Genomic DNA, 13,668 nt, shown 5'->3' with positions numbered 1-13,668 from the left:
GGTTCATGTTAAACTAGGTTCTAGCCGATTAACTTTTTTTTGGTTCGGTCCTTAGTTCTGACTCTCCCTGATCTCACCCCTACTTTGTCCGAATTTTACATTCACAATGTGGTGAATGAAAATGTTTGGAATAAGAAGTTCCTAACCAACCTCATCCCTACCAATATCTTAAATGAAATTACCAAAATCCCGATTTTCCTTCCTGATTCTTGGTAGTGTACTATCTCAAACAATGGTTGCTTCTCCTCCTATTGTGTAGCTAAATTTCTATCTACTAATCCAATTCCTCAGCAGGTTAGGGGTCTAGTATCTTACTCTCCATCCCTCCCCCTTGTTTGTGGAATTTTTTTCTGAAAATTATGTGTTCATCCTAAATTTAAAATGTTCTTTTGGTGCACTTTGCTTAATGGTATACTTGTTAGAGAAATTTTAGGCAAATGGTTAAACATCAATAAAAAAAGTTGCGTTTTTTGTGGCAAGGAAACTGAATCCATTTCTCACATTTTCTTTTTTTGTGATTTCGCTGACAGAATTTGGGTTGCTAGCCCTCTTGGCCTAAGACCCAAGTGCCTTCATTTGGCCTTGTTTAATGATATGGTCAAACATCTACATCTCCATTCCAATTTTTCCACATCTGATCGGGCTTGGTGTTTTAGTATATGAGCTATAATGGTTTACTTTCTCTGGTGGCATTGGAACAACATTATAGCAAAAAAAATTGATCCCAACCCTATGACTATCCTGAATAATATTAACTACCGGATTTCTGACTTGAAACGGCTTCAACTTACTAATTCTTTTGATGTTGTTTCCTCAATTACAGAAGATCTAGAAGATATCCTAGGAAGATACTTCCCTCTTCCTTTTTTGACAAATCACATCATAATTTGTATTGGTATTGCTAACTTTTTGGGCATAGAATCAGGTTGGGTGTTTGGTATTCTTTTCCAAGGTAAGTTCCAGGTTGTCAGATTGGGGATCACATCAACTACATCTCTTGAGAAAACTGAAGCTTTCGGTATTCTGCAAAGCCTAAGACTTTCAGCTACCAAGAGTTGGATTAATGGTAAAGTTTGATTCTCAGCAAGGAGTTTACTTCAACTTACTCCAATGCCATCTAACAACAGTTGGCCTTTCCTCTCCTTTGCAACCTTTTGGGAAATATATACTAAGTTTGGGTCTATTCCCTTTTTACACAAATGTAAAAATTCGACTCCTTATGATGTGTTCATGGGATATAGCTAGTGCTAGATTTAGACATTCACACCCTCTAGACAGTTATGATGTATTAACAGACGATTTATATTAATAATTTTAATTTTCTTTTCTCATAAGAAAAAAAAAAAAACTATTTAAGCAGATCCACACTTGAAACGCAATAAAATGACATGAATTCAAGGGAAAACAATTTTTAACGTGATTGGAAAACCAGAGAGTGTCCTTTCTCATGGTAACCAAAGAATAAAAAATGGGTGGGTCATGGGCTGATGGCATCATGCGTTGAGGGGGCGCAAGAAAGAGGGTTTCATCACAATAAGACCTCGCTTAAAAAAACTAACATTAGTGTACATCATTGAGATGCTATTTCATCTTCTACCAAAAAAAAAAAAATGTTATTTCATCTTCTTCCAGTAGGATCTATAATGGGATGGCTCATTCTGTCTCGAAATGGCCTCTATCGTACCCATTTGAGGGTTTTTGGATCCCCCTCTCCCTAGTGATCTTTTGAGAATTGCATTGGCGTTTTCACCCCCTTTTCTCAATAGATTCCCATTTGTACCAAAAAATGGGGAAATTTAAATATACCTCACCTAAGGCTTGATCTAACTACATCCATCCCCTCGTGTTTCGAAAATTACAAATAAACCCAACCTAGCTAACACCATGAGAGAGGTGTTGGTTTTAAAATGGAAAAAAATATATAAATTCCCTTTTACATATGTGAACTAAAGTAACCAACACGAAATACCAATTTTCCCCTTTCCACTTCTTATATCAAAATCCTCAAATCCCCCAAGCACTTAAGAGTTTTGAAACCTACCTTGTTTGGCACCGTATTTCCCAGCGAAGGGGGAGTTTGAGAGGGAGCCAGTTCTAGCAGTAGCGTCAGCGATGGAAAAAGAGGAGTAAGTGGCATAGTGTCTTTAAGCACGGCATTCCAATATAACTACAACAAATTTTCTCTTTTAATATAAAAAATTTCCATCCCAAAAAAAGAATACCATAGTAATTGTACTATATACGACGGCTATTCGCATGTCCATGTTAAGATAGGTGTTGTATCTGGTTACAACGGAATTATGGGATGCATAGATTCAGGTTATTAACGACGGACTTATAAATCAACCGATGGTAATTTACCATCGTTTAAAATTATTTATTACTACGGACGTATATTACCATAGTAAAAAAACAACTTTTACAACGGCCTTTGAAAAAAAGTTGCTTTTTACTATGGAAATTTATTTCCGTTGTTAATAGTATACATTTAAAAAAAAAATATTTATATTTACATAATAAATTCTTGTAATAATACATCCACGAAAAGAAAATAGAATATACAATTTATTTCTCAATGTACAATATACACCAAACTCTCAGTGCTTGTTCAATTGCCAGGATGAAAGCAAGAGACACAATGTCCTGAACCTACTCATGGCAAACACATATCATAGATATACTTCATAATTCAAGGCCAGTTTATATTGCGGACCATTAGTAAATAATATGTACACAGTTCCATTTAGAAAATTTCAACGAAATGTTCCGCTTGATATCATAGCCAAAAGCTCTACAATCTTTCATCCTTCATGACCATATGCAAAAGGCTTCATTTTTCAACCGGCTGCATTAATTCCAGGGGATCTTTGAGTTACAGTTTTCACTGCCATTTCAATGTTCTACAGAAACATGAATGAGATATAGTGAGAAATGGATTCTGTGCAAATGAGATTCTGAATCTTTCTTTGCCATGTTATATAAATATAGGCCAATCGCCAATACACTGTCCTTTGCCAATATAGCAGCATACTTAGCTGCATTAATTCAAAAAGAAACAGGAGATGATCAAACTTGAGATCATTTTCACAAGTAAAAAATGTTTATCATCACCTTGATAAGGAAACCAGGATTTGACTCTCACCATGCCACTTCAGAAAATTAGAGGTACGGCAACTGATCTAGAAAGATCACTTACAGCTGACATTAAAATAAAAATAAAGATAAATAATAAAAAAAGAACATGTGCCCAGGGTTCAAGTAGTTGCTGATTTACATCTTAACTATCTCCTTCCCCCACCCCACCCCACCCCACCCCACCCCACCCCACCCCAAAAAAAAGAAGATACTAAGTACAAGAAATCACATACCTAACAGAAAAAGATATTTCGGTTTCCCTCAGACTTTGTACTTCATTGTTTCTTTCTCAAACCCAATTGTTGGGAATTTCTTTGCATACTCCTCAACATCATGGCAAAGTTTTGAAATTTCAGATTGGATGTCTTCACGAGTCTGGATTGTAGCCACGAAGTCCTTCAACTTTGTCCCTGACATGTGAAAACCCGTAACATGAAGTAAAATTTTCTCAGTAAATTTTACCACCTTTACATACACACATTTGGGCTGCAGGTCAACATGTAAAAAAAAAAAGAAGTCATATTCAGACTTGATCTTTACTGCCAACTTCACAGCAGTGTCAAAATATTCAGATACTTTGACAAAATCCTCTTCAACAAATCCTCTTGACGTAAGGGCTGGGGTTCCTGAATTAGCGAAGTTATTCTTATAACTTCAAATGCATACAAAGGTCTTGCCTATCTACAAGATAACAAGAATGAGAATATGTATACATATGGATACATTCCACAATTCCCAGACCTAAGCAGGCTAAAGGACAAGTTCAAGTAGAGCCTAATTAGATAGAAGTAAATACCAGCCATGACACTGCTGTTTCGGAAGCCCTATGGACATGCAATTGCAATCAAACACTGAGAGACAGCTGACATTAGATTTGGAGTTTCAAGGTATTCAAATACACAGCTGAATGCACTTCTTGAGGCACTGAAACTAGAACTGCCGTTAAGGATGCCGCCATTGCTATTGAAACGTATTATCTCCAGAAAAGCTACTGCAAGGGGATAGGTTGCTTTCATACCTGTAAAGACAAAAAAGAGATTGAGGATAGGAAATATCAACACTTGATGGCTGCAACAAATTCTTATCGTGAAACTTGGTTATAGGTTTTACTTAAGGCACAACCTAAGAAAAACAAATACTCAATCATAAATTCAACAACCCAAATAAACCATATCAGCCAAAAAAAAAACTATAAAGTAACAGGTTCTATGAGTTGAAGTTTCAATTCATAAACGGGATATTTTTCCAAAACTAAAATGTATACAAGCATGGGGCATCAATCTTCACTAATATTATTGCAATGTTGCACCAAGTGTAGTTTTTCTGAGCAGTATAGAACCGCAAATCTTTGGGTCTGCCTTACTAAAACAGAAAAGCCATGACATCCAAGTGCTATCTATAATCAACTTACAAGAGAAAGGGTTCCATGAGCAATGTGCTGGATAGCCAAAGACCACTGGCTATTCCACATATATGGTCCAGCCACAGCTTGAAGGGCCAAGGCACTCATGCTTCCCACACTATTCAGACTAGCCATGCGAGATACATCATCAAGAAGCTGCAGCGGTTCAAAAAAATGGGTGCAGGACCAGTGCATATTTCCAATTGATCAATTATTAGCTGCCAAACAATGAATAAAATTTTGGGAAAAATAAATGTGTACAATAATGGAAAAATCTATGAGACAGCATGCACATGCTCAGAAAAAAAGGTTTCACACATTATAATGCAAAACATAATAATCACCAAGAGATACAAACAATGAACAAGAAGTCTTCACATACCCTGACATTTTCACAGTTGAAATTCAGATCCAAGATATCCTTCCTGTGCGTAAAAGTATGAATCAGATCAGATAACGCAAACCAACCAGAAACAGAAAATTCAAACCACCCTTTGCTTCGGAAAAAAAAAAAAAAACAAGGCTTCATAAATATTATATAAATATGTTGAAATGTCAAACTTGCATCATTTTATGAATTCCTTCAATAAACTACTGAAATTGCATCAACTAAACTTCTTGCTGCATGACAGAAGCTTAAGAGAGTACCAATTCTAACTTCGTTTTTTCTGCACACTGCACAACAAACATATTACTACACATCACCCAAAAAAATAAAATCACCTTTTTGTTTTTTAATCACTCACCTCCAATTAGAAAGCAGGATCAAAGAAACAACTCTTCTTTCTACTCCAGCTCTGTTCTTCAGTGAGATAATGGCTCTTGCTTGGTGTTTGTTTCTTCAGTTTCAGAACCAGACATGCTTGATACCTTAGCATTTGCCTTCTCTTCAGCAGGTTTTTGAGCATTAGGGTAAGACAATCTCCTTGGCTTTATGGAACCCTTCCCATGAGACAAAGTAGGTTTGACAGAAACAGAGATGGAGTAGAAGATAACTTGCACATATAGACCCACACATGTTTGCCGGCTGCTTGGGAATTTGATGCCAACCTAAATGACATCAATCATGGGGTATCAATCTTAGACAAACCCTTAGGGGACAATTGGCACTGTGTCATCATATTACCCACAAATTTGGAAATTGAAAATCAACCCATGTAGATGAAGAGGTCACCCCGGCTTTTGACTCAGCATAATCTAGACAGTACCTCAACTAAGCTTAACTTGGCTATAGCATATGGTAGATGAAGAGGGTTTAGTATTTCCTACCACCCACTGTAAGCTTCTATAGCCATAAGTCCAACTAAGAAAATGATGTTGTCCATAGGAAACAAAGGTGTAATCAGTAGCTGCACTGGGCTCTACTTGAAACTAGGGTCCTAACCATACAAGAATAGTTTGATGTCCCCATCAGTTCTTCCCTTAAATAGTAAAACCAATAAAATGTCTAAAAGAAAAAAGGAGTCTAGTACTACCCCCACCCCCCTCCCCCACTTTTTTTTATGGAATATAGTCTACCCCATTGCCTGTGGTGGATATTTCAAACATGGATTATTATATCTAACAAGTGAAGAGTTGATTTTGCCGAATGGGAGAGAGGGGGGTGTAAATGGGTCCGGTTTTGGGCATTTGGTTCAGTCTTTTAATTGTTTCGATCCTAAGGAATCCGGACCAGAATTGAATCAATGAGCTAATCAGTTCCAAACCCGAGATCCAGAACCATTTAGATGGTGCAAGCTCCAGACATTATTATAGTACCCAAAATATATATATATATATATATATATTTCTTGAACATATAAGTTATAAAATATTTTTTTCTTAAGGATTCAAATAAATATTAGCATAAAAATATCCCAAATCAATGAAAAGAATGAACTCATTTTTCTCAGATATTGGTATTATCTTTTTGCTAAATTTGCCTCCCTTAATACCATCCTTATGATTTATTATAGTAGACACAAATGAGTTGGGATTATCCCTAAGGACCCAATCCTTAAACAAGAATGTGATTAAGAAGAATCAAATGAAAACAAGAACTTGGAATGTGTTTGATATGATAAAATCACTGGCTAACAAGTGGAAATAAGTATTAAACAACCACTGCTGAGATTCTTGAGAGCATAAACAGTGACCACACTCAATAGGGAGATTCACCTAGCAAATCAACTACAAATAGGCCATATTAAGTGAAAGTCCAGGAATTACGTAGGAGCACTGACTGATTAGAAGAATGACAATGTCATATGATCAATAGTTACTCAAGTACCAAGAAATTTCAAGGAACATGTGAGATACAATTCACAGATTTTAACTCAAACCTAAAAGACTCAGATTTTTAAGAGTAAGATGCAAAGATTGTGGTATATATTGCAGAAGAGTTCAATTTTAGCAAGAATAAGGATACTCCAATGCCAAACCAGAAAGGGGCCGGCTGGAACAATCTAGTTTGACCAGCAGGTCAGACATAGTTAATCAGAAGATACCAAAATATTAAAAACCATATAGTAAGACAACTTTAACCAGTCAATGCGCCATCAGTCCGCAAGTTACTAACTGCTATACAAGAATTACGACCCACTGGCAACTCAGATCCAGGTATAATAATCCTGAACATGAACCATTAGAAAGAATGCCCACTGACAACATCATTTTACCACTCTTCCAACAAAGACCTTCTTGGCTTTCAGTAAGCATGGATGAGACTACAGCATCAGATATCAGTGGATTATACAAGAAACTTGAGAATTAACCCAGAGATTTGCACTATCGTTAGAAGAAGAGTGATACAACTCAAGCCTGCTCTGCTCTTGATTCGAGTTAAAGAACTGAAAACTCCAGAAATGTCAGAGATAAGAAGAAGAAGAGAAAACCAGAAAGAATAATTCTGTTACAGCACAACAGAATTAGTTACAACAAATCAATCAATTAACCCAACTAATTAACCCAACTAGTTGACCCCTTTTCTAACTAATCATCAATTGGGTTAACCCACCACCTTAAGCTTCAAAATCTCTCAGCCAGCTGGGTTTCTTGATGCTTCTCTTAGACCTAGAATCTTCTATATTTTCATCCCCATGTGGAATATCCTTCTTACCTGTATCATTCCCTCTACCATTAAAAAACTCCTTGTCCTCGAGGTGTATAGATGGATGCAATTTCTTGAATTCAGCACCATCCTCCCAAGAAGCTTCTTCCAAAGGTAAAATTTTCCACTGTACTAGCCATTGGGATACCCATGTCCCTTGTCTTCGAACCCTTCTTTCACCAACAATGGCTAATGGTTCAAACTTAGGTTGGTTGTCCACACTGCCAGTAGGTAATTCAAGTGCCTCCTCATAAGTGGTAAGGATCCCTTTGAATGGTTTAAGCATGGACACATGGAAGACAGGATGAATCCTGGAACCTGCAGGGAGTTGCACAGAACCGGGCCAATGACCGGGTTAACACCGGTTAACCCAAACCTGCCAGGATCATCTGATACAGTATTCCACCACAGCATACACATAACTAAGAAAGTGTTCATCAGTTCAGTGGAAGACTTGGTTTACCTGTGAATATTCCCATAATACTTGATACCCGAATTGTAATACAATAGTTAAGTACATGTGGGCCCGAAGGCATGATATTTACACAATAAGAGTACAATTCACATATCAAGTACACAAAAGGAATCATCAAAAATCAGAGAGTCAGCTCAGCTCGGTATTAGAAGTAGGGCTCAGCTCGGTATCAAAAGGTGGAGCTCAGCCCGGTATCAGAAGGTAGAGCTCAGCTCGGCATCAAAAGTGGAGCTCAGCTCGGTATCAGAACTGCGGTCCCGCAGCACAGACCTCGCACGAGCAATCCGTTCCGTGCTCTAATTCCTCAGGGGCCCACTAGTCCTCTTCAGGGAACTCAACTGTGGGACCCGCCCCATGCTCATCTGGTTGATGACCTGGAAAATCATCTAAAAGAGGTGCACACGTGGGATGAGCTCACTAGCTCAGTAAGTGGAAAGATGGACCACACAGTAGTCCACACAATAAATCACAACCATATGCACTATATGCTATGCAATACATTTTAAATCACATCCACCTAAGCAACATTACTAAGTCTTTGGTTTAGTGCTACTACAACCACAGTGCGCGTATACTCGGGTATGAGCCACGAACTCCATCCCACGATACGCCCATAGGGCTGTCTGAGAAGGCCCACCGTGAGTACTCGAAAAAATAAAACATGCCGACCACCGGCTCTCAACATAAAATAAATGACACAAATTAAAGGTGCTGGCTCCATCAATTTAAAAGCAGTACGTTTGGCCCTCTTGAATATACCACCGGGGTTGCCGACTATCTTAATGACCAGCCGGGGTAATGTCTAACCGCCACAGTGACCCGACAACCGCGACCACTGCTTCCCCCCAAATGGTAACCCAATACCTTAACCCCTGTTGGGAAGGGTTGTAGCATGGGAAGGAGATAATCCTAAACCGCATGCTCCTATATAACAATAGTATGATTGCATAGTGCCACCGCGTCCCATACCACGGGCCACCAATGCACTCGTTTTTAGGCTGACTACGGTATCTAATCTATTAATGCATCATGCACAATGATGTCAACATTCACCACATAAGCATATCATCACTTGGCAATTATAAAATAAACACAACACCCATGGCATAACAATGTGAGGATGACTAATCTACATAGCATTTTCATAATGACATGTCTAGTCTAGAAACAGTTAAATGAATGCCAAATAATGCCCTGAAACAAGGCCAAACATTCTCTACCCACTTATCTATAGTGTATAAGGACTCATGCTCGGTACGGGTGAGATCCAATGCGAGAAGCGTGAGATTTGGTGAACCTATCATGAGTGAGCGGGGTTAGTACTTCACCACTTTGGGATCAAGATTAACATGATCCAATGACAAGATCATGTTTAGAATCCTAAAAGAAGGTCACACGTCTGTTTTGGGTCCAATCGGACGTAAAAATCACGTTCGGAGCCTCTCAGGTGGGTCGGATAGCCCACCAGTCAGACCCACCGGTTTGGACCAACGGGTAGGTTGGCCCACCGGTCGGCCAGCCGATCTGGCCCACCGGTTGGGCTCGAGGGTCCTACCAAGACCGACGGGTTGGGTGGCCCACAAATCGGCCCGCTGGTTGGGTCCGAGGGCCCTGCCCTCTCAGGCCGGTGCCCACAGGCGGGCCAATTGACCCACCGGTCTTGGCGAGAAACTGCTGTTTCTTCCCAAACTTCTCCCAACCTTTGGGGATTCAAATGGGGCTTTTCCAAACCCATTCTTCACACATTCAAGGTCTCATAAGAAGGTTCTAACCTAGATCTAGGTTAGATTTAAGGAATGGGAAGCCATCTTACCTCTTTGCTCAAGAACTCCTTCAAAACTCCAAAATCACTTCAAATCAACAATGCTTCTCTAACCTTGTAAATACTTCTTCAAATCCTTCAAAATCAACACATAGATCATCTATTAAACCTTAGATTCATCATCTCAAGGGGGATTTACAAGATCTCAAGGAACCCCACCCAAATCAAGGGTTTTACTTGGGTATGGTGAAAGTTTAAGGAACCCAGCTGTTTGAGATTTAAAATGTAACCGCAAGCGTACGGATCAGTGTAGCTACGGGTCGAACACAGGGAGAGCAGCCACTTTATTTTTTATTTCTTTTAATAATGCGAAAGTGAACTGATTAATGGTTGTGATCAGTTCGTCATCTAAGAATTTACGGATCAGTTCGTCATCTAAGAATTTAAAGACGCAAGCCACGCAATTAAAATTAAATAAATAAATAAATAACTGAAAATAAACAATCCACGCAATTAATAAAAAATAATAATAAAGGAAAAAAAAAAGCTGAAATAAAAATAAAGTAAAAGAAAGGGGATAAAGCTAGAGAGAGACTCACAAGTAGGTTTCTCTACTTAGCCCGAGGGATGCATCATAATATGAGCTTCCCTACTTGACCAGAGAGTCACTCTTACAAGGGTTTCTCTACTTGGCTTTAGGGAAAGGGAGACAATTAAAATAAAAGTAATAAATTGATGGTTCTATGGCTAGGAGGGGCAAAGCCAACACATACACTAGCCATGAACCTTGGGGGAAAGGGATAGCAATAATGTAACGACTGAAAATAAAAATCTTAAATTAAGAAAGAAAGGGTAGTCAGAAGAGGGAATGAGAGGGGGGAGAGAAGACTACTGAAGGAGCCTACTTACTTGAATCAATGCTTGAACTTGAAAAATAAAAATTGCTCCACGGCTCATGACCTTGTCACCTAGATCTAAGCCTAGAACTATAACTTAAAAAATTACAACTCAATTGCATAAATCATAAACATAAAAAGAACTGAATAAAAATAAAAGAGTGCTTGCATTAATTGACATAAAAAAAAAATATTACAAAAGTGATTAAAGAAAAAAATAGAGAAGAACTAGAACTAAAGAGAGAAAGAGGAAGAGAGAGAGCAACTAAAAAAAACTAGAAGAAGAATGAATTGTCTCTCCTCCTCTTACATGAGTTGTATTTATAGGGAATGGAGAGGTAGGGTAACAATTTTCTCTTTCCTAAAAGAGAGAAACCCACAATTGATTGTGAGATCTTTTGAGTCCAAAAGTGCTAAGATGGAGGAGAGAGAAGAGAGAAATAAATTTTGAGAAATTTCCTATAATTTTTTGCTTATTTTCTTTCCTTTTTTTTTTTCTAATTTATTTTTCTTCTTTTTTCTCTCTCCTAGGGACGATTTTTTTCTTCCTTTGTGTGATTTGGACAATCTTTGGTGATGATGTGGAGGAGAGAGAAGATTTGGACAATCTCTATTTCTCCCTTTTTTTTTCTTTCCTTTTTTTTTCTTCTCTTCTTGCTTCCACGATTTTCCTTGCTTCTAATTTGATGTGGAAATCCCCTCCATGCCCTTAGTGCTTTAAGTGAGTGAAAAGCAGAAAATCTTCAACAAAATTCTCTAAAAAAAACAACCATGAGATTCGAACTTGAGACCTCTTGGTGAGCAAGGGAATTTTGTACACCATAGCTCACCAACTAAGCTAGGTAGTTGTTGTTACCAAAAACAAATCTTTAATCACTTAAGGATGTGGTCCATCGATCCTTATTGGCATTTGGATTATTCCTTGTACCTCTGGGACAATTGCAAACGGGCTGGTTCTGCATCTCGGTTCAGTTCTGATCCATTATTCTTTTTCTGACCCGAAAAAGAATAATCATTTGTACGGGTGACCAAACGAATGTGTACTTTTAATTGAACACGTCCATCTTGCTCAGAATTTCATCCTCTTCGCAACCATGAAAAGAAATAGGACCTCTTTATGTGTAAAATTGAAGATATAGCTCCCGATAGTCCTTAAGGCCTTGAAAATATAAAACCTGCAAAAAGAGAGTAAAACCCAAGGTAGCTCCATTCTAAATATGTAAAATGCATGTTTTACTACCCTAGATTTCACACATAAATGTGCTCATCACCAGCCTTTGCTCACCTCTAAACGTAGATCTAGTGTTGAAGATCACTCTTCCGGCATCAGAATGGGAAGATCAAGCCTCACCACCGCTGAAATCCATCTCTTCTTCCTCTTCCTTTTCTTCTCCTCTTCTTTCCCTTCTTCTCTCTCTCTTCTTGACTCTTCTCACCAACGTACGAGTGTCATAAATGAGAAAATAAAAAGGAAAATTTAAATGCTATTTATACTTCCTAAATAACTAAGAAATCACATGGATGGGTCACTCAGGTGGGTGGATGCGCCCACCTGTCCGCCCACCTGAGGGCCAAAACTTCGGGAATCAAGTTTGATTTTGACATAATTCAGCCCTCGGCACGAATCTCACTCTTGGCATACGATGTAATATATGTATGTGCCTTAATATACGGCTACATACCTGCTTTATCCATACATGGCCTTGTGATAGGTGCATGTACACGACTTGGGTACACTCGTCTCTTCTGGCACTGGCTCGGACTTGTCAGGCCAGTCGGTGTTTAAGGTCACCCTTGCCATCATAGTCCATAAGGAACCCGCTTTAATTCTCTCCGGTTCGGGTCCTGCATGGTTAAACTGGGTCAACCGTGTAATCAGACCAGGTTTAAGAAGTAGGGTATTACATTTACCCCCCCTTTCTGAAAATTTCATCCTCAAAATTGGCGTACCTGTTTATTCAAAGAGATGAGGGTACTTGGCTTGGATTTCATCCTCTTTCTCCCAAGATGCTTCTTCAAGTGAATGATTAGCCCATCGCACCTTTAAATAGGAAATGGAGTGGTTGCGAAGGGTCTTCACCTTTCGGTCCAAAATTTCAGCCGACTACTCTATATAGGTCATATTAGCTTCTAGGTATTCTGGTTCCATGGGTAATACATGAGAGGGATCATGAACGTATCGCTTCAGCATGGATACATGGAATACATTATGAACATCCCCGAGGGAAGGTGGCAGAGAAAGCATGTAGGCTACTGAGCCAACCCGGGCTAAAATCTCAAATGGTCCAATGTATCTTAGGCTCAACTTCCCCATCACTGGCTAGAACAAAATCTGGGTCGTTCATTGTTTGATCTTGAACCTTAACTCTGATCCGCTGCAATTCAGGATCCAAAGGTTGTTTCATTATTACCTCTTGTCTAATAGTCGGGTGCACTTGTAGAGCCGCCAAGGATGCAGTCACCCACTTAAGGTATTCTACCTGATGTTCAAGCTCTAAGATTGCTCCTTCATATAAGAGAGCTTCATCCATTAGGGTCGCCTCTTGTATGAGAGATGGGCTGACTGCTAAGTACGAGAGTGACACAGTCTGTGCCTTCCGACTCAACGCATCTGCCACTACATTAGCCTTATCGGGATGATACTGAATGTCGCTATAATACCCTACTTCTTAAACCCGGTCTGATTACACGGTTGACCCGGTTTAACCATGCAGGACCTAAACCGGAGAGAGTTTAAGCGAGTTCCTTATGGACTATGATGGCAAGGGTGACCTTAAACATTGGCTGGCCCGATAAGTCCGAGCCAGTGCCAGAAGAGACGGGTGTACCCAAGCCGTGTACATGCACCTATCATAAGGCCATGTACGGATAAAGCAGGTATGTACCGTATATTAAGGCGCATATGTATAT

General features: G+C 39.0%; 1 long non-coding RNA gene across 8 annotated transcripts; it reads right to left on the bottom strand.

Moving 5' to 3' along the window:
• Nucleotides 1-2,537: 2,537 nt before the first annotated feature.
• On the bottom strand, nt 2,538-8,054 carry LOC122057214. Of its 8 annotated transcripts, none has more exons than XR_006133489.1 (4): nt 4,920-8,054; nt 4,547-4,755; nt 3,369-4,153; nt 2,538-3,198 (listed from the first exon to the last, which is right to left on the bottom strand). It is a non-coding gene; the product is annotated as an uncharacterized LOC122057214 (long non-coding RNA). The 8 variants fall into 8 exon arrangements; XR_006133488.1 differs by having other exon boundaries at nt 4,547-4,693; XR_006133490.1 differs by lacking the exon at nt 4,920-8,054 and having other exon boundaries at nt 2,538-2,900; nt 3,112-3,198; nt 4,547-4,913.
• Nucleotides 8,055-13,668: the final 5,614 nt, after the last annotated feature.

This window comes from Macadamia integrifolia, chromosome 12 (genome assembly GCF_013358625.1).
Source record: "Macadamia integrifolia cultivar HAES 741 chromosome 12, SCU_Mint_v3, whole genome shotgun sequence".
Lineage (NCBI taxonomy): Eukaryota > Viridiplantae > Streptophyta > Magnoliopsida > Proteales > Proteaceae > Macadamia > Macadamia integrifolia.
Note: the sequence above shows the minus strand (reverse complement) of the source record. Positions and strands in the feature narration are given on the sequence as shown.